This window comes from Camelus dromedarius, chromosome 15, assembly GCF_036321535.1.
Source record: "Camelus dromedarius isolate mCamDro1 chromosome 15, mCamDro1.pat, whole genome shotgun sequence".
In the NCBI taxonomy this organism is placed as follows: domain Eukaryota; kingdom Metazoa; phylum Chordata; class Mammalia; order Artiodactyla; family Camelidae; genus Camelus; species Camelus dromedarius.
Genome location: NC_087450.1, coordinates 40,531,455 through 40,552,460, shown reverse-complemented (window position 1 = coordinate 40,552,460; position 21,006 = coordinate 40,531,455). Strand labels below are relative to the sequence as shown.

At 39.9% G+C, this 21,006-nt stretch overlaps 1 protein-coding gene across 1 annotated transcript in view; it reads left to right on the top strand.

Moving 5' to 3' along the window:
- Nucleotides 1-21,006, top strand: part of RASGRP3 (RAS guanyl releasing protein 3) — a 97,377-nt gene that overhangs the window by 20,403 nt on the left and 55,968 nt on the right. Inside the window, exon 2 of the mRNA XM_064494591.1 lies at nucleotides 2,584-2,724. The gene's annotated coding sequence lies outside the window, so the exon portion shown is untranslated. The remainder of the gene's footprint in view (nucleotides 1-2,583; nucleotides 2,725-21,006) is intronic.

Here is a 21,006-nt window from a genome sequence, read left to right as displayed (position 1 = left end):
GGCTTTCAGTCTAACAGTATAAAAAAATAAACTGAAGGCAGAGACAGGCTTTTGGAGGCAAGGCAACTAATTAAGAAACCACTCTAGTCATTCAGTAATAAATTAAGACATGAAAGATGCTAGAAAACAGGAAGAAAAGAGGGGATTTACACATTTAAGGGGCAAGTAGACTAAAAGTCTACATAGGAGGCTGAAGGAGGTAAGAGCAAAATTTTACAGAAATCACAGAAGAACATTTTAAGGAGTATTTGGTGAGTTGGGTCAAATGGAGCTGAGAAGTTGAGTAAAATCAAAGCAAAGCCAATAGCCTTGGTCTTCAGTGCCTTGGGGAAAGGAGTTTCAGTGAAGTGGATGGGAGATGCCAGACTGTAAGCAGGTTGAGACTTACAAGGAATGCAAGATGGTGGAGGCAAGAAGTATTTCTCCAGAAGCATGGTTCTGAAGGGAATGAGTGGGTTAGGGTAGGAATTAAAGAAGCAAAGGATCAAAAAGGATTACTTTTTAGGACATTGAAAACTATGAGTATATTTAGATAACGAGGAGGGTGAGCAGACAGGGAAAGAAACCACAGTTGTTGGCGGCAGGGTCCTGAACGTGGGAGTTGCAGGGTGAGACACAAACCCAGGGGGTGGATGGCCTCTGACTGAAAGAGAGTACCTCTTTCTGAGTCGAAGGAAATGACTGGTGCCTGTAGACAGTGTGGACAGGGAGGTGGGATCTCCCCATTTCTTTGAGAGGCTGAAAGGTGTCATTTTAGAACCTTTCATTACATTCATGGACCCTGTTGGAAAGGTGCTGGGTCTTGGTCTGCATTGACAGTTCCCTTCATAGGTATGTTTCAGGATCCATCCTTTCCTTTCTGACCACAGACTGAGAAACGTATTTCTGTGTTTTCCTTTCCTGAGGCTGTTTTCTCTATTGATCACTGAAGAGTTTCTCTCTTTCGCTAACTGTGTGGTATGCAATAGATCATCAGCACAATTAACAAGTCAATTGCAAATAAAGTGATGGATGCCGTAAGATCGCCAAAGTTGGTTACTGTACTTACAAAATATAAATCAATTAGAATAGTTCAAATCCTCAGTGGGCCTCCCTTTCTGTATCTGATTAAGGACTGTCACATAAACACATGAGGAAAAATGTTTATGAAGGTAACATGTATTCTAGCATATTGTATATTGGTATCTGTAGTTTATTTCTATTACTAACTTTGAACCCTTAGAAAGGGATATGTTTTGAAGCTTGCAAAAATGTTTTCATTTGTACTCTGGGCTCTCACATGTTGCTAACACGTTAATCCCCTGAAAGAATGGTAAGACTGAGGATTTTTAGTCTTTTTCTTTTATTCTGGAAAAACATTATCTTCTGTGTGGAGGGAAACTTCTGGTTTGATTAACACTGTAAATAATTGTGAGACAAAATCCAGATATGAAAGATTGCCCACACAGGCTCCTCTACTGAGTAAGGTCTCACTTATTAAAAATCAAATTTGACAGGTTTAACAGGCTCATTATGGTTCAGAAATCCCCTGGGACATTTTAACCTTTTAAAAGCTTTTTTTTGGATGTTCAGTTTGCTAAAAGGGCTGATTCTCTGTCATACCTCCACTCTACCCTGCTTGGGCACTGGTTTGGGGAAGTGTCACCCTTACTATATAACAAGAAGTCAGATACCCAAGTCAGATACTATCCAAAATCAGATTATTTAAGGGCTTCCCTTGGAGAGAGGGATGAAGAGGAAGGGGTGGGGATATCAGCTCAGGTGAAAAGTATGCATTCACCACAGTATTCAGAATGGTTTGCCACTTGTATGAGCAACACAGGAAACAGCAGGTTGATCCCATTTCCTAGCATACCAAAGGGGGCAGCAGCACATTTTTTAAGTGCTTTGTAAATTTCATAATTTCTGTTTCCACTCATTCCCTAGCTGATAATCCCAGCAGTGCTCCCAAATGTTGACACAATCCAACACATAACTATGTGGAAGTTTGATCTTACAGTCATTTCCATTAGCTCTTAGATAAAGCTGCCCTTGATATTCTTCATTAACCCCTCACACATCTACCCCTCAGCATCACTGGGCATAGCAGCCATGGTCTTTGAGATTAAACCTAAGCGTCCTTAGACTGCTGGTCTGCCTTCAGCACAGTGCACTCAGTCTTACGGCTCTTCCAACAAACTGGAGACTGGAATGCTGAGAAAATGAAAGCACAACGGAGTGGCAGATTGATGGGAGTCTGGGGGCACCTGGAAAGAGGAGCCACTTCCACCTGCTGTACTAGTCTGGGGTTCCTTCTTCTTTCTATTCAAGAGCCCCAGTGAAAACCTGAATGAGATGAAAAGCAGGACTGCCAGCCTCCCCACCGCCCTTCCCTCTCAACACAAATACATCAACTTTCCACTTGCTGTGACCTGCCCTCCAGGGTGACTTATCAGCTATTTGGATTTTGTCACAAAAAGAAAACAAACCATGGAATGTACTGCTTTACATGCTAATGAAACGGCTGAGCCGGTGTAGGGGTTATGAGAAGGTTTGCAAATTAGGAGAATAATGATCTTCAGTTTCTGACCTCTTGGCACGCAGCGGTATTTATCAGGAGGTGCATGTGACTGGCTAAGACACAGAGCCCCGGCTTGAAGGAAACAGCTGCTCGCAGAGTGCTCTGCACTTGGCAGCTGAACAGGCAGGGTGCTGATGTGAGGAATACTGCAATCAAGTGCCCCAGTAAGTAACTGGAGAACTCTGTGTGTGTGTGTGTGTGTGTGTGCGCGCGTGTGTGTGCTTGTGTGTGCACACGCATACATTTTGCAAGCCACTGACAATTTTTAACTGATTTTGGTTTCCCTTTGGCACTAAAGGAGGTATTTTATTTGTACTTGTTGCTAATAGCCATTTGTTTTTTACTGACTTTTTTTTTTAAGAACCTGTTATTTTCAGCAACATTGTTTTCTAACTTTAAGGATGAGTGAGGCATGTTACTTGACTAGCTAGGAAAAAGTGAGTTTAGTTCCTGCTATTTGGGGCATTTTACAGTCTGTGGTGTTTAGGTTCAAAGCCAAGATTCAGGTTACAAAGTAGAGACTACTGCAGTGAGTTGATGACTAGGTTTGATTTTAACCAGTTTTGCCACTGACACTTGGAAAACAGTGTTTTGAGAAATAACTTGTGAATTGATTGCATGTCCGACTTGACCATTTCTAGTCAATTTTGAAGATTATCTCATTTAACTCCGTGTAAAAATGTGCAATATAGAAAGCTAACAATACGTAGATTTAGATTGGAAATCATATTTAGATTTCAGGTATGCCTTCTATTTCATCGAAAGATACATTTTATAGCTCTTTTCTTCAACGCAGTAAACTCAACTTCACTTCTTTACAGCTAAAGTTTATGGCTGTCCTTGGTCTTCCTTATTTTAGAAAAGGGAAAGTTCATGCTTTTATGATGCAGAGTCTTTCTTCCTTGTTTATGATCTGGGTTATAAAAGTGTTTCCTGACACGGATTATCAACTCTGAGGGGTCTGGCATCCCAACCTGAGAGGACTTGTTCTTTCTCTGGTTCACCCAGCAGTCATGGAGCTCGCTCTTGGGAAAGAAAGCAGCAGAGCAGGCACTATCCTGGAACAGAGCTGCTGTTCAGGGACTTTTGTCCTTCCTGGTAGTCACTAGACAGAATGTTTAAGATGAAAAGAGGAAAGGGCAGAACCCTGAATTGATAATGTGAGCCTCTGGAAGTGACAGGCCTCCATCAGAGCACTGTGGGGAGGTAACCAAACAAGTTCCTTTTTCTGGATTGCCTGGATGTTGAGGAGGGCAGAGAGTGGTCGTTTTGATTTGAATTCTTACCGAACAGGTATTTTTCTTGTGACAAGCCCAGGGCACCCAGAAGTGTGCTTGTTTCCCCAAGTGACTGATGGATTGTCATACAGGCTCAAGTTGTACAATTTCCTTGCAATTTCTGCCCTCTGCCCAGAGGGAGCACTGCTCTCCCTTCACCCCCACCACCCCTTAAGGTATATGGAGAATGGATTGAAAACGACATGCTAGTTCTGCTGTGGTTTCCCCTCACACAGTTGGTCTTGAGTGCCACATCAGCTAAAGGCCTGGGATAGAAGCAGATTCAGATGCCGGGCTAGTCTGGCACTGGGAGGTTTTTCCCCTTGTTTTCCTTAAAATGTAGAAGTAGTCACAAGACCTAGAATGTCCAATGAGAAAACAACATTTCTAACTCCTCTGTTCCTCTTTATGCCATTCGGGTGAAGTCCTTGGGTCAGCATGTGGCCCAGTGACTTCCCTGTCTAACTGCAGGGCACCGGCTGCCCAGAGGTCAGTCTTTAGGGAGTTTGTTTCTGGTACAGTTTCACTTTTTCCAAAGGCTGATAGTGGAAAAGAACTCTCAGGGAAAACTATGTTTCCAGAATCACAGTCACCTGCAGTAAAATGGGTGGGGGGGATGCCAGTCAGAGTACCCTTTGAATTATAAAGAATCCTGAATTTTTGAAAGCCCACAGATTATTTTGAAAATCCCAATGATACCTTGACTTTCAAATATTAATATCAGATTGTAAAAATTATTTTACATACAGGTAGTATGTCCGTAGAACAAAAGACTTTCAGCTCTGGATTGAAATCCTAGAATGCGTGATTTAATACCTTCATTTCAAAGATGAGGAAATCATAGTAAATTTATCTGGGTCTCAGTGCTAGTGAGTGGCAGAGCTCACAGAGAAAGCGCAAGGCCTCTGCCACTATTACCATCGTAATATTAACACTGATCATTATAGCTAACATTTATTGTGCACTTACCATGCTAAACGATGTGCTAAACAAGTGTTATTTTCATATAATCCTCACAGTACAGCTATGTGCTTTATCCAATTATTCCAGTTTACAGACAGAGAAGCTGAAATGCAGGGACACTGAGCCGCTCCATTACACAGGGCTCAGGCAGAAGTGACACCTAGATCTGACTCCAGAACCTGCACACATTAAAAAATAAAAGTGGAGCTCATATGCTAATCCCACACATTGAAGCTTAAAAGCTCATGAAATGCAAATCAGACTATTTTAACACAATACGTTTAGACACACCATGTGTGTCATGGCCCTTTCAAGCTCTCCAATCCCCGGCAGGAAGGGTGAGGTTTCCCCTAGTGATGGTCCAAGCCCAGGCTCTATAAAAGCACTGACCGGCAGCATGTTTGTCTCCGTGAGAGTAGTTCACGGATGGCCCTCACGTGGTCAGAACAGCAACTGAGAGCTTTGTTATTACCCAGCCATACGCTGCACTCGCTGCCCCTGCTGGCCCTTCCCTCAGTTTTTCCTGTCACTCCTTTCCTTTGGAGGACAGCCACTCCACCCATACCCCACCCCCAAACAGCCAGTTAGTGGTGATAACACTGGTGTCAGACCTGCTTATTGCGTGGCTCAACCTGGGAAGCTGTCGTCATTTGGGAATTGAAGCAACACAATCCTTCCCTCTGTTTCCTCCGTTTGTTCTGAGCTGTTAGGGAGGCTCCCACCCAGGGGACTGGGTTTGGGAAGAGGGAGGAGAGGTGGACTTTTCTTTGCTGACCAGGATGCTGCCTGCACCTGCCTTTGCGCGGGTGCACACTTCTCCACACATCTGCCCCGTATCTCAAGACTGACCTTCTCACTTGTGGGCCACGAAGCTGCGGGCTTCCTGGGTCATCAGAGACAGAGCCCTGAGACAAACCTACCTCTTGAACTCTTCTAAAAGTTTAATTTGGCTCTCCGTGTTCCTCCATGGGGTTAAATGACAAAGTGAGGGCTGGGGATGAGAAAGAGTACTGAGTAAGTAACAGAAGGGCCTTCTGGTTAATCAGAGGAAAGTTAAGTAACCAGACCATTCATGCATGTCTTTGAGAAACTTGTCAATGTTTTTTCAAGGCTGTTATAACAAGATAACACATTTTGAAGATCAAGCTATTTATAACAAGAGGAGGGACTTTTTAATCTACTTCTCACCTGCCTGATGCTTCTAAACCTAAGCCCAACTCAAGAGTAATCAGCAATTAAGTCTTCCAACCCAGAAACACTGGAAATTACCTCCAGTTCTTGCTGGGAATTGGTTATTTCCATAGCAACTGGCGTGGTCCAGTGGGTGTTATATGGAGATGTGTAAGATGGACTCACAGCATAGCCCACAAATCATACTCCAGAGCTGGTCTGGAGCAAAATAAAGTGATGATTTACTTGGGACCTTTTAGGATAAGGAAATAAATTTTGTGATGTAGTGCTTGTTTTGTTTCTCTGTTTTCTCAAAAAACCTGTTCCCAAAGAGTTAACCCCCTTGGGTCCCACTTTCTCTTTGTGTTGATTGCTCATTTGCAGTCCCTGGAGTTGTTCAGCTGTTTGTGAGTCACAGTCTCATTGTTTTATGGATTTGAAAGTCTGAATTTTTGTTGTCGTCATTGTTGTTGTTGTCGTTTCAAATGAGCATAGTCGTACCTCTGCAGTCTATGGTGTGTATGTAGGTTCGCTGTGCTTTCATCTTTTCTGAGCCCATCCACAGTGTTAAGATAAACTCCTGTGTGTTTATGGAAACTTTCCAGTATAAGGCATTTTCTTGCACTTTGCCACAGTCCAATGAAAGAAGGACGACACCACCACCATTGTTTCCAGAGAGGAAGCCAAGAATGAGAGAAAGTGACTTGTCCATGGTCAGGGGACCAGTAACTAACAAAGCTCAACTAAGTCCCCAGTCTTCTGACTCTGAATAATATCTATGGAATTGCTCTTTGTGATCAAAGTGCTATAATTTGTATTATCTTCTCATGGGTGAAAGGTAAATGGATCACTGATTCATGATATGCCATCTCACATATGTCAGTGATGATATTTCCAAAGCCTTTGGATATTTGGCTTCAGAAACAGGGTCAGCTTAGTTACAGACACAGTAGTATTTGCTTTGGGTAGTATTTTTAAAGGAACTTACTGGTCATTTTCCTAACCTGCAGACCCAATGTGGTTAAGTTGGAGTCATACCAGCTAAGGCATGATGTAATATTTGGCTTTTAGAAGGGATCCTGTTGTTGTTTGAGATTTTAAAAAATGTAGTCTGCTGTCCACTATGCATTCCTCTTACTCAACAAAACCATCAGCATTCTTGGAGGTTCTTACTGGTTACAGTAACTTTATTCCCATGGGAAGTAGTGTACTGACAAGCAGGAACAGGGTCCCTGTGACCATCTCCCTCTGCAAAATTATATTCCCACAACTGACTCTTAGCTTGCTAGAGTAATTGATAACCTTCACTACTAGTCAATTTTCTCTTATAGCAATCCAGTTCATTGTATAACCACATAATCAGCATGTCGGCAAGGTCCTAAAACTGACAGTGTGTGATTCCTGACTTATAGTGCAGCTGTACATTGTGATGGCTAGGGCTTAGAGGCAGCAGAGAGGGAGAAACTTGTGAACAGCTTTATGACAGTAACAGTGCTTATAAGCATTTCTTTCTAAAATAGCCTTGAGTATGGATGTGAAAGGTAGCCTTCTTCAAATTTAAAAAATCCTGAAAAACATGAACCGCCTCAAAGAGCATCTTCCTTAGGGACTACAGTGCAATAATTAGAATTTTCTGTACCTTTCAAGAGAACGAAAAGGGAAGGAAAAAACTTTTTAGAAAGAAAAAGATGAAATAGGTTAAAGGAATTTGAATGCCCCTATTTATAAGTGGAGATTTCAACTCAATACACCAATGATTTATGTGGCTGCAGATATCTCAGTATCTTTTAGTTTCTATGCGATCAAACTGTTAAGTTTTATTTTCTGAAGGCTTCTCTATTTGCCAACAGCTGCCCTGTCTTTATACTTCACTCTGTATTGGTTTAGGTGAACCTGTTGCCACCTCAAAAAATGTTCCAACACCCTCGCATAGATCATTATGCCATTGGTTTGCTGTATTATTATAAGTGCACTCAGAGTTTCATCTTCTAATGTGTTCCAGATAGTCTTTGATAGAGAACTAGTAGGGGAGAATAACTGTGAACTTCTTCCATGTTAATTACAGAACTTCATTTTAGTCCCCACTTTGCTGAATTATTTCAAATATCGCAGACAAGTAAATGCACTTGAATGTAAGTGATTTTAATTGCTTCTCTTTTCCCTCTCTGAGGTATTTGTGGTAGAGACCTTAGCAACTGATGAACTGGCTGAAAGGAAGAACAACTCAGGCAAAGAGGCCATCAATTGACCATAGAATTAGACTCCACATTAAAAGAAGTAGAAGAAAAAAAAATGTTAGTCACACCTGTTTTGTTTTGAGAAAGTAATATTTTTCCTTTCATCCAACAATTCAACATGGGCTGAACCAAGTTTCCTTGGAGTCTTCTACTTAAGTTCACTTTGAGAAGGTTCCACCTAGGGATTTCTTTTTAGAAACTGACACACCGTGAAACCATTCTGATTTTGCAGAACTCTTTTTTTTTTTTTAATTGAAGTATAGTCAGTTTACAATGTGTCCATTTCTGGAACTCTTTAGACCTGGGATCAAGGAGCTAGGAAGAACAAATACAATTTTCCAGCCACACTCAAACAACTTGCCCTATGACTATCAAGAATGATAGTTCTCAAAGTCCAGTTAATATAGATTTCTAGAGCTCATACTCCAGTTAATATAGGTTTCTGGAGCTCATAAACTACTCAAGAATTTAAAACAGTTCTAAAATAGAAGAACTGAGTATACTTTCCATATTTGGTTCTGGAAAACTCATACCATGAATTCAATTTGACTGAACTTTGGATTCTGCCCCACTCACAGTTCTGCTTTTTAAAAGTAGAAAGTATTTCATTTACGCATGGAATGACTGCTATTCAAAATCCTATGAGTTGACAGAATGCTTTAGAGATCATTATTTTTTTATGGCAAGGATAGAGCCTCAAAATGAATGGTGGTGCTCCAGATTCCTCTGAGGTCTCTTTCTGTCCTCAGTCACTTCACTCTGATTATAAGATCAGTCAGTCTCTTCTAGTTTCCTTCTATAGCAGGCATTTAAACTAAATCTGCTACTGGGAGAAGAGAGAAACTGAGTTTATTTGCACAACACCCAGAGTTAGACATTATTGCTCTCTTACAGAAGAAAAAACTAAATTTCAGGGAGGTTGAGCATCTTGCACAAGGTAGCAAGGTGGCGAGTAGTAAAGCCAGAGTTCTGGTCCTGGTCTTTCTGGAAACAAAGTGTATGCCTTTTCCATTCACTGCATGGTTTCCACCGTGTTTATGTCAAAAAAACGCTCACTATGGAAAGGGCAGCCATTCTGTGAGGTCCAGATTTTGCTCTTCTTGTTATGCCTAGTGCATAGTCATTTCCACTAGAAGGAAATGTCCATGCTGCAGGACAAAGAAACATCTCAGGATGCTGGATTCAAGATTGTATCCCGCAGTCTCATCCTGTTTCCTTCGTTGAGGAGGCCTCTCAACTGCTGGGCTCTGCACCTTGGGCAGGGTTCCCTTGCAGAGCTAAGCAACTGGAACACTCAAAAATCATTATACTATCTCAGATGATGACAGGTATAAAAAGGATCTAGACTGTAGGACCTGGCTGATTAGCTAGCAGTGACAGTTTGCTTTATATTATATTTGGTTTTTACAAGAAGTGACATAATATTAACACCAAGAGGGGCAATTATACTCATTCCATGAATTGTTACTTGGGGCCATGATTACAAATAGATAGAAGGGCTGAACAGACCTTGAATGACGCAGAACCAGTGGAACATATCTTTATGCTACTTTAACTCTCTATTTTCTGGAAGAAATGCTACCTTCAAACTCTTCTTTGGAAGGTGCAGAGCCTTTGATTGACTTACGCCAGTGATGATATTGCTGTGCAAGCATTGAGGCTTTATCTTTTCAGCTACAAGGATGACTGAGAAATGTGTCATGCATAAAATTTTGCAACTACTTGGAATACTCTCTCACATTAAGCTTGTGGAAGGGAGGCTAAGATATTTGGAAGATTAAACATGTTTAGAGTTGTAATCCTCGGTAGAGTTGTAATCCTCAGATTTGGAAATTTCACTCAGTCCAAAGTTATCAAAACCTCAGTAAGTACATTCTAGTTTATGGGACCCCCTTATGTGAAGTCAGAACTCATATTTGGATTAAAAAAAAATAAAAGAAAAAATCCAAAATATATTTTCCTATGATTCATTTGGCAAATTTTTTAAACATATGCTTTGCACTGCATATTGCACAAACATAAATAGTGGCATAGACTTTACCTTATTGCCACCTAGTTAAGCATATTGATTTTTAAAATATTATGCCAATTACCTTACAACACAAAAATATTTGTTCTACAAGAGAAATTTATACAGAGTTCTATGGAAGTCTGGGGAAAGAAGGTGACCATAACAGGATGAATCAGGGAAGGTTCCTTAAGGTTAGTGACATTTGAACTGGGTATAAAAGGATATATAGCCACTGTTCAAAAAGAAAGAAATATCTGTATTTTGAAAGATTCCTTTCCAGGAGTAGCATGTAACTTGGCAGAGCTGAATCACAGGCTACATGTTGGAGGAGGAACTAGAGAAAAGGCTCAAAAGGTAAGGTAGTTCCAGACGGTTAAAGGTACTGTTTGCCCTTCTAAAGCATTTAGATCTTTCTGAGAACCATTTAAAAGTTAAGAAATATATATTTTTATTATAGAAAATCTCCAATATACACAAAAGTAGGCAAAATACAATGAACCCCACATGTATTCATTACCTGAACTTAACAATTTTTGAATGGTCACTCTTATTTATATCCCCACCCTGTTCTCTCCTTCCCATATTAGTTTTGAAGCAAATCCCAGACATTTCATCATTCCACCTGTAATTAGCTTAGTATATATTTCTAAAAAATAAGTTCTTGTGAAAAATCTACAATATCATTAATACATCTAAAATAATTAATAATTATTAATAATTATTAAAGCTTTGTTAAGTAAAGGAGTGATATGAATATACTTGCATTTTGGAAAAAAACTCTGGAGGCAATGAGGAGGACAGATTGGAGAGAAAAAATACCAAAGTCCACTTAGAAGATTCCAGAGATGAGTATGAACCAAGCCAATGATGATGGAGAGGACAGGAGAACTTTAAGAATGTTTAAAAGTAATGCTGATAGTTCTTGAGATCGACTCGAAATGGAGATGAAGGAAAGGAGGGAGTTGAGAAAAATTTGGAGATTTTTAACTTGCATAATCACATGTTAATGTGCCACTAACTGATGCAGCATAGGGATTTTGTAAAAACCAATTTAGCCTGGTTCTTCACTAATGAGACACTATTATAAACAAAGTCAAAAATATTTTCCTATCACCCTCAATCAAAACTTTGAGACTTGCAACATTTGGAGTAATTTTGATTGCTCTACCTTAAGGAACTCATTAACAAAAATTGGACAACATCCAGAGAATAGCATCTGAAATACTTCAGGGGAGATAGGAGCCACTTGGACAGACTGATAACTGATAACCTCTTCAGCCTACATATGATTAATAGTTATAAAATCATAAAGGCTAATAAACATGACTTATTCACCAAATCCTCAAATACTTAAGGTTTGAAAGACGTGAATTTAAAATAATGGAAGGACCCAACAAACAAAAGACCAGGATCAGATGGCTTCACAAGTGAATTCTACCAAACATTTAGAGAAGAATTAACCTATCCTTCTTAAACTATTCCAAAGAATTGTAGAGGAAAGAACATTTCTGAACTCATTCTATGAGGCCAGCCCATCACCCTGATACTAAAACCAGTATCACAAAAAGATATCACAAAAGGAAAATTACAGGCCAATATCACTGACAAGCAAAGTGCAAAAATCCTCCACAAATTATTAGCAAGCCAAAAGGATAATCAAGTAGGATTTATCCCAGGGATGCAAGAATTTTTCAATATCTGAAAATCCATGTGATATACCACATTAACAAACTGAAGAATAAAAAATCATACGATCATCTCCATAGATGGGGAAAAATATTTTGACAAAATTCAACATCCATTTATAATAAAAAAAAAGAAAAAATTCTCCAGAAAGTGGGCATAAAAGGAAGATATCTTAACATCATAAAGGCCATATTCCAAACCCATGGCTAAATCACACTCAGTGGTGAAAAGCTAAAAGCATTTCCTCTAAGATCAGGAAGAAGCCAAGGATGCCCACTCTCACCATTTTTATTCAATTTACTATTAGAAGTCCTAGCCACAGCAACCAGAAAAGAAAAGAGAAGGAATCCAAATTCAAAAGAAGTGAAACTGTCACTGTATGAAGATGACATGATACATAGAAAATCCTAAAGACACTATCAAAAAACTACTAGAGCTCAATGAATTTGGTAAAATTACAGGGTACAAAATTAATATATAATATCTATTCCACTTCTATACACTAGCAATAAACTAAAGAGAAATTAAGGAAACAATCTCATTTACCACTGCATCAAAAAGAATAAAATACCTAGGAATATACCTACTTAAGGTGGTACAAGACCTGTACTCAGGAAACTATAAGAGACTGATGAAAGAAACTGAAGATAACACAAAAAGATGGAAGAATATACCATGTTCTTAGACTGGAAGAATTAATATTGTTAAAATGACTATACTGCCCAAGGCAATCTACAGACTCAATGCAATCCCTATCAAATTACCAATGGCATTTTTCACAGAACTAGAACAAATGATTTTAAAATTTGTATGGAAACACAAAAGACCCTGAATAGCCAAAACAATCTTGAGAACAGAGCTGGAGAAATCACATTCCCAGACTTCAGACAACACTACCAACCTACAATAATCAAAACAGTGTGGTATTAGCACAAAAACAGACATATGGCTCAATGGAAAAGAATAGAGAGCCAGAAATAAACCCACACACTTATGGTCAATTAATCTATGACAAAGGAGGCAGGCATATACAATGGAGAAAAGACGGTCTCTTCAATAAGTGGTGCTGAGAAAGCTGTACAGCTAGATGTAAGATAATGAAATTAGACCATTCTCTAATACCATGTACAAAACAAACTCAAAATGGATTAAAGACCTAAATATAAGACTAGAAACCATAAAACTAGAGGAAAATATAGGCAGAACACCCTTTGACAGAAATCAAAGCACATTTTTTTTTTTTGGATCTGTCTCCTAAGGCAAAAGAAATAAAAGCAAAAATAAATGGGATCTAATTGAACTTAAAATCTTAAGCGCAGCAAAGGAGACCACAGGCAAAAAAAAAAAAAAAAAAAAAGACAACTTACTGGATGGGAGAAAACATTTGCAAATGATATGACCAATAAGGGGTTAATATCCAACAGCTATAAGCAGCTTATAAAATTCAACATCAAAAACACAAGCAGCCCAATTGAAAAATGGACAGAAGACGTGAACAGACATTTTTCCAAAGAGGAAATGCAGGTGGCCAAGAGGAACATGAAAAGATGCTTAACATCCCTAATCATCAGGGAAATGCAAATCAAAACCACAATAAGCTATCACCTCACACCTGTCAAAATAACTATCACCAAAATCTTCAAATAACAAATGTTGGCAAGGATGCAGAGAAAAGGGAACCCTTGTACACTGGGTGGGAATGTAAATTGGTGCAGCAACTGTGGAAAACAGTATGAATATAGAGGTTTCTCAGAAAAAACTAAATATAGAACTACCCAATGACCCAGCAATTCCACTCCTGGGTATATATCCAAAAAAACCAAAACCACTAATTCAAAAAGATATATGCACCCCGATGTTCATAGCAGCATTATTTACACAGCAGCATAATTGCCAAGCCATGGAAAAAAACAAGTGTCCACCAACAGATCAAGGGATAAAGAAGATGTGGTATATATGTACAATAGACTACTACTCAGCCATAAAACAGAACGAAACGTTGCCATTTGTAGCAACATGGATGGGCTTTGAGGGCATTATGGTAAGTGAAATATCAGACAGAGGACAATAAATACTGTACAATACCACTTACATGTGGAATCTAAAAAATAGAACCAACTGGTGAATATAACATAAAAGAAGCAGACTCACAGATATAGAGAACAAACTAGTGGTTAGCAGCGGAGGTGGGAGCAATATAGGGATGAGGAGTAGGAGGTGCAAACTACTGGGTGTAAGATAGGCCCAAAGATATATTGTACAACATAGGGAATGCAGCAGCCAATATTTTGTAATAACTGTAAATGCCAAGTAAACTTTAAAACCTGTATGAAAATAAAACAATTTTTAAAGTGAACAAAGGAAAAAAGATTTTCCATTCTCTTTGGGTCATCTCCAAGTTGGCATATTGTTCTTTCAAGTAAAAAAATCTGCAGTTGAAAAAGGGGAGTGCACCCAGATCAGTCCCACCAGCTACCCAATCTCAGCATTCACACCCTCAATGGGGACTTGACAAGGGACATTGCCCTACCTGAGTTTGGCTGGCTCCTTGGCAGGTATGAGAGGGTGAGATCATTCCTCTCTCTCCATCCTCAGAGAGAGGGTGGAGAGGGGGATGCTGAGCCTGAGGCTCAGGCACTGGCAGCAAAGGAGCAGCAGCACCATCATCTAAGGTGGGAGGAGGAGCCTTCAGAGTGTTCAGCTCAGCTAACAGCAAGTCTTTTTCATCAGTCAAGCAGAAGAGGTTTCTTACCTTTCCTTCCTGTTGGACCGGAGTCTTACATTTTCTTTACACAAGTTTATTTTGATACAGTTACATACAAGACTGTGAACAGGTATTTCACCTCCTTTTTCTTCCCACTTATAAAGGAAATCTAGTTGCAAAATTTTGTTGTAATTTAAGGGTTCATTTTCAGACCATTTTGCTCTGGAGTCTAAAGGCTATTGTGCCCATGCAGTATTACCAAAAAGTACCATCTTCCCCCACCTCCCCCATCAGGTTCATAACTGAAAGTGCCGGTTTTGAAGAACGCAGCCTAGAGGGCTGCAAGAGGGAGCTGAATTAACATTTCCCGCCTTCAAGGGGCTTTGCTTCCAGCGGGTCACAGCAACAAAATCGTTCGGAGGGTCCTTGCTATGGTCGCCAAGAAGCTCAATCCCCCAAAGCCAGTTCTTACTTAACAATCAAGACAACCAGACCTAAACGGACAAACGCTCAAAACCAAACCAAAAACTCTGCCCGGGCCTTTAAGCCGGGTACGGAGTACCTTAGCAGCTGTAACTTTTTATACTCTCTGCCAAAGTCCCACCAGGTGGGCCACCAACACACGATCGGGTCAGAACTGCAAAGACAATCTAGAAACAGGTGCGTTTCTCTAAGGAGGTTACTCACCCAAAAGACGTCTTCCAAATTCAAACTCCGAAACCACTAGTTTCCTTTTGCAGCACAGAAAGTGTGGAAGCTCAGCGGCACCTCGCTGGGGGAATCCAGGGATGGTTCTGGAACAAACGGACCGGGCAGCTGCTCGGCTTGTCCACAGGCTCTCAGTACCTGCAAGGGGCGGCTGAGCCACGGGCAAACGTTCCGTCTGGACGCCCCTCCTGGACTTGCACTCGCCAAATCTGTTACCAACCCAGGTTGCCTGACTCAGCGCAAACCAAAATGCTGAGATGCTGAGATTTACAGCAAAGAGAGGGCTTATTCGCAAGGCAGCCAAGTGAGGAGCCTGGAAAACAAACCGCAAACATGCAGAGGCCCTGAGAAAAGGAATAAAGCAGCAGGGATGTTGGGAGCGTAGGGAGCGTGGGGAGCGTAAGGAGCGTGAGAAGCGTAGGGACCGTAGGGAGCGTGGGGAGCATGATGGGAAAAGGTGCCGTAATCATCCTTCTGCGCAGGCGTAACTAAGCTACAAGCCTCTGTAGGCTCAAAACCTCACCAGGTGGACACTTGCGCATGCCCAGTTGAAGTTGGTGGTCCCTTCCTGTCTTAACCAGCTCAGTTAAACTAGGCACAGCTGACTTCAAGTTTCTGGAAAACAACTTAAACATCTTGTTGTTTAGGCTGCTTGCCACTTAGAGGACATGGAAGTCTTTTGCGGCAACAATTAAAACAACCTTGATTAGTAAAGACAGGTTATAGGTGAAATGGATATAATTAATGATTACCCGCCCTTTCATGCCCAGCTTTCATCCATCTTCTTGAGTATAGGACAGCCATCTTTGAAGGAATAGCAGTTGTCCTCCAACGTATTTAGGAAGAGGATTTTTCTTTTTATAGATGACTGAGCATAACTAGAAAATGCTAGGCTTTCTTGTTGTGAACAAACAGAATATTTAGTAGGACTCTGATTATCTTGATGCTGCTTCTCCACATATTCTGCACCCTCCTACTCCCCACCCCTACATAGACTTACACAAGAATTCACTGAAGCCTGCATGAGAATTTGGATTTTTTCCCCTCAAAAATGTCCCTGCAGCCAGGCATACTCAAAATTGTGGTCTTCAGACTAGTTGGATATCCTGAGAGAGCTTCAGAAATGCAGAATCTCAGGCCTACAAACAAGATTCTCCCAGATGACTCTTATGCATATTAAATTTTCAGAAGCACTCTTTTAAAGAAGTGGGTTGGTTTGTTTGGCTGTGTATTGGAATTACTTGGGGAGCTTGAAAAACTGAAGGCTCTATCTCCAGAAATTCTAATTTAATTGGCCTGAGGTGTAGTGGGATTCCTAATATTAGAACTGTTACTCTTAAAACAATGAACCTTATCTATGAAATAGAGACAATGATACCTGCCCTTACTACCTCAAGAGACTGTAGAAGGGATCAAAATAAGATAATAAGATCATATTAAAAAAGCTTTACAAACCAGGATTCATTGTGTACAGTTAAGGAATGATTATTCTTTGCCCCATGTCACTGAACACTACAGACTGAAAAAAATCAAAAACACTATTTCGAAGATACATGCACCCCAAAGTTCACAGCAGCTTTATTTACAATTGCCAAGATATGAAAGTAACCTAAGTGTCCATCAACAGATGAATAAAGAAGTTGTGGTATATGCGTATATGTCTCAGTCATAAAGAACAAAATTTTTGCCATTTGCAGCAACATGGATGCTTTAATAAAAAAGATTAGTTGACTATAAAAATAAAAATAAGATAATGGCAAGAATTTTTTTCATACTTTATGGTGAAAATGTTCAAACAAAAAAAAAGTTGAAAGAAGTGTATGGTGAATATCCATCTACTGCCAATTCAGTTTTACCATTAACAATCTACTTTTTTTTCACATATCTCTATTTATTCATTCCTCTTGTCAATCTATTGGTCCATCTATTTTTTTTTTCAAAATAGGTTGTAGACAGCAGTATACTTCAGTCCTCAACACTTCATCATACATAGCATTAATATTTATTTATGCAGAATTTATTTTTTACACAAGATTACATTTATTTTGCCAAAAGGAAAGGCTGTGATTCAAGGAGGATTAACGGAATTCATGGCTGATTGTTCCTGGGTTATTTATGAAAGCAAGAAGCTGTTTGAGGACCTCTTGATCCTCAAAAGCTGTTGCCATGTGGAGCAGACACACCCTCCCACAAAAGAGCCTTTGAAGCACTGTCAAGTTTTGACTTGGCAAACCACATGCCTCTCAGTAAATGTTAGTTGGACTTGAATGTGAGAAAATGACACCCAGAAGCACAAGCTATTTGCCAGTAAGTGATAGAGCTTGTAGGAGAACAAATCACCTCCAATAGTTTCACATTGAGCATCACTCCCTGCCTGGAATAACTGCACAGTAACAGCGCAACATAGTGAATAATTTATAAGTAAAAACTGTAATACAGGCAATACATTCAATATAGACTCATCCTGAGATTACTCAGGGGGAGCCAGTACTTGGGCAATGGGAAAGGAAGTGAATTATTCTCACAAAATAGAATTTTTTATTCACATATTGAAAAAAATGCCTCAATGTATAAGTATTTGTCCTCTAAAGTTCTTCAAAAGGATTAAAACAGCTTATGATAAACAGCAAAATTAAAATAAAACTGAAAATGATTAACATAGAGATGAAAAAGGGGCCAAGATATGCCAGTTTGTAGATGAGGAACAAGTTTAGACTTAGAAAGCTTTGAAGTGTTCTAAATTGAGTCAAATTCTGACGTGTTAAATCCTGCCAGTTGCCTCAAGAATGGAAAATCAAGCTGAGATGGTGTCTAGACGACGCATTCATTCAAATGTCTGTTATTGTTGAAGACATCTAGGATTCATTTGAAAACTGAAAAATTCAGTCAAATAGCCAGGCATATGCCTACACTAAAAGCAGACATTCTGATACTAGAAAAAATTTAGTTAATTGACTTTTTCAGTTTTCATTTTTATGTTGTGACATCTGTCTATATCAGTGGTTCTCAACTAGGAAAAATTTTACCCTCGAGGGAACATTATGTGATGTTTTGAGCTGTCTCTACTGCGGGTGGAGGTGGGGGTGAAGTACTCCTAGCACCTGGTGGGTAGAGGCTGAAGATGCTGCTAAACAGCCTGTGATGCACAGGATGGACCCCTGCAACAAAGAATTATCCAGCTGAAGTATCAATGGTAACGAGGCTGAGAAACCCTGATCCATGTGAGTCAGTTACAAGTCTTACTCTAATATGCCTTCAAAACACTTCAGATGATTTACACATGACATTCCTTCTCGTAATTGCTGTTGAACAGTAAGTAGTGACAATCTGCATTGGCATGATGGCAAAAATGAGATGTCAAATGACTAGTCCTCCAGAATAAAGTTCACAAAAAGCCAAGTTCAGTGGTTCACAGCACAAGATGACAGCACTCTTTGGTGTCCAAGGGCATCAAATGTTGGCAGACAACAATACAGATATTTAACTAACAGAACAGCATTCAAAGGAATGAGGACCACATTGCTTATAGGAGCAGGAAAAAGGATCATTAGATACTAAGTTATGGGACAGTTCATCCTGGGATATCTCCCTCTTGGACTTGGGGAGCTCATTTCTCTCTTCCTTCTTTCCTCTTCAAAAATTCAAGGAGATTGGAGTGTATCAGAAACAGGTGGATTAGATAAGCTCCTGCTGCCAGCCTGGTGATTTTATATCTCTGATTGATGTTATTCTCCTTCCTCTTCCCCTCAGCAATTATATATGCTCTATCTGTGCTTGCAACCATATTCTCCTTTCTTCATTCTTGTTACAGCTGGTAGCCATGCCCTTATCTTCAGTTATCCCCTTCTCCTTCTGAATCTTTATTGATCACTTCTCTAATAGATCATCCTCATCAGCATCTAGGTATGTGCCAGCAACTCTCGTCTTACAAAAATACCCCTTGATTCCCACAACCTCTGCCAATTTGTCTTCATGCTAATCCTAAACAAACTCATTAAACTCATATTCTACACATGCTATCTTTGTTTCTTGCCCTCCCATTCTCTCTTCAACTCACACTAACGTGGCTTCTGTCCATAGCTCCACTGAAGCTGCTCTTGTCAAGGTTACCAGTGACCTCCTTGTAGCAAAAATTATAAAGCAGGTAGTTTTCCATCCTTCTCTTATTTGACCTCTCAGTAGCATTCAACACAGTTGATTGTTTTAACTTCCAGGAGCACGTTCTTCTCTTGGCCTCATGGCACAAAATGCTTTAAGTTTTGCTTCTGCTCCTCTGACAACTCCTCCTTAAGACACTTTTCTGCTTTGTCTCCTCTCTCTGACCTCTAGAATGCCCAAGGCTTAAGGGTGGACTATCTTGTCCCTTCTCTTTATGCATTCTTCCTAAGGAATATGAGCCATTCTTATGGCTTTAAATGCTGTTCACATGGGGTTAACTCCCAATTTTAAATTCCATCCAGATCTTCTCTTGGACCTCCATATTTGTATAAATAACAGCTTCTTGAGACCTGCACATAGGAGTTTCACAGGCATCTCAGCCTGAAGGCATCTTAAGCACAACTCTAGATGTCTTGCAATGTACCCACTCTCTCCATCCTGTCAATCTTCTCCAACTCAGTAAGGATAATTATGACCTCACCTGTTTTTCAAGCCTTTCTTTCCCTCACATCTTTCACTAAATTAATCTCCAAGTTTCAATTCTTGGCTTAAATACTGTCTCTTCAAAGAGATCTTTCCTTACCACTCAGCTAAAATAATCCCTCTTGTCATTCTCTTTGTCCTCTCATTTGGATTTTCATTCATAGCTCTTATAACAATTTGTAATCATATATCAACTTTATCTACTTGTTTGATGTCGGTTTCCCTCCATAAACAGTACATGCCACAGAGATTTGGTCTGTGTCATTCACCATTGGATACCCTGGCCCTGGCATAATGTCTGAAACATAGAGGTATGTGCTTAGTCGATATTCATTGAGTCAATAAAGGACTTAGGATTTGAATACTGAGCCTAAAACAGACATTTTTTTCCCCCTGACAAGAAAAGAATCAGGTCCTTTTGCTGTTAGAATCATACTTTTAATTAGATTAAAAGGTAACATTTAAACATCACCGAGGGTGGGGGAGGAAAAACAAGTTACCATTTAATAAATGCTTATAGATTGATGGACAGATTGACCAATTGAAAATTTATTTAATTTCTTTGTATTCCAATTTATTTAGTTATAACATAAAATAATACTATTGTCTCTTTTCCAGAATTATTTTATAGGGCAAAGTTAGATTATTGCCCTTTAATCTCCTTTGAAGAAAGACACAAATCTCCTTTGCATAAAAGACAAGCAAAGCCCCATTTGAGGGTACAGCGATTGCACACACGGACAAATTTCTCCAGTCTGAGAACTGCACTGCACTGGGTTAATGTCCGCACTCCTGTGGTTTGTGAGCCAAAAAATGTTATCAGTCTAAATGGTTAATACACCCTATTTGAAAGGACATCACACTTGACAGGCTAGGATTATATCATTGTCTATGCAGCCTCAGGGCCCTCCTCTCTGCTGCCCTGCCCTGTGGGAAGTGTCATATGACGCTGGTGGACCGCACAGAACAGTGCCCACCCTCCCTTCTCATGGCATCTGACCAAGGTACTGAAGGGTAACGGAGGTGAACGAAGTGGTGGAGGAAGCAAC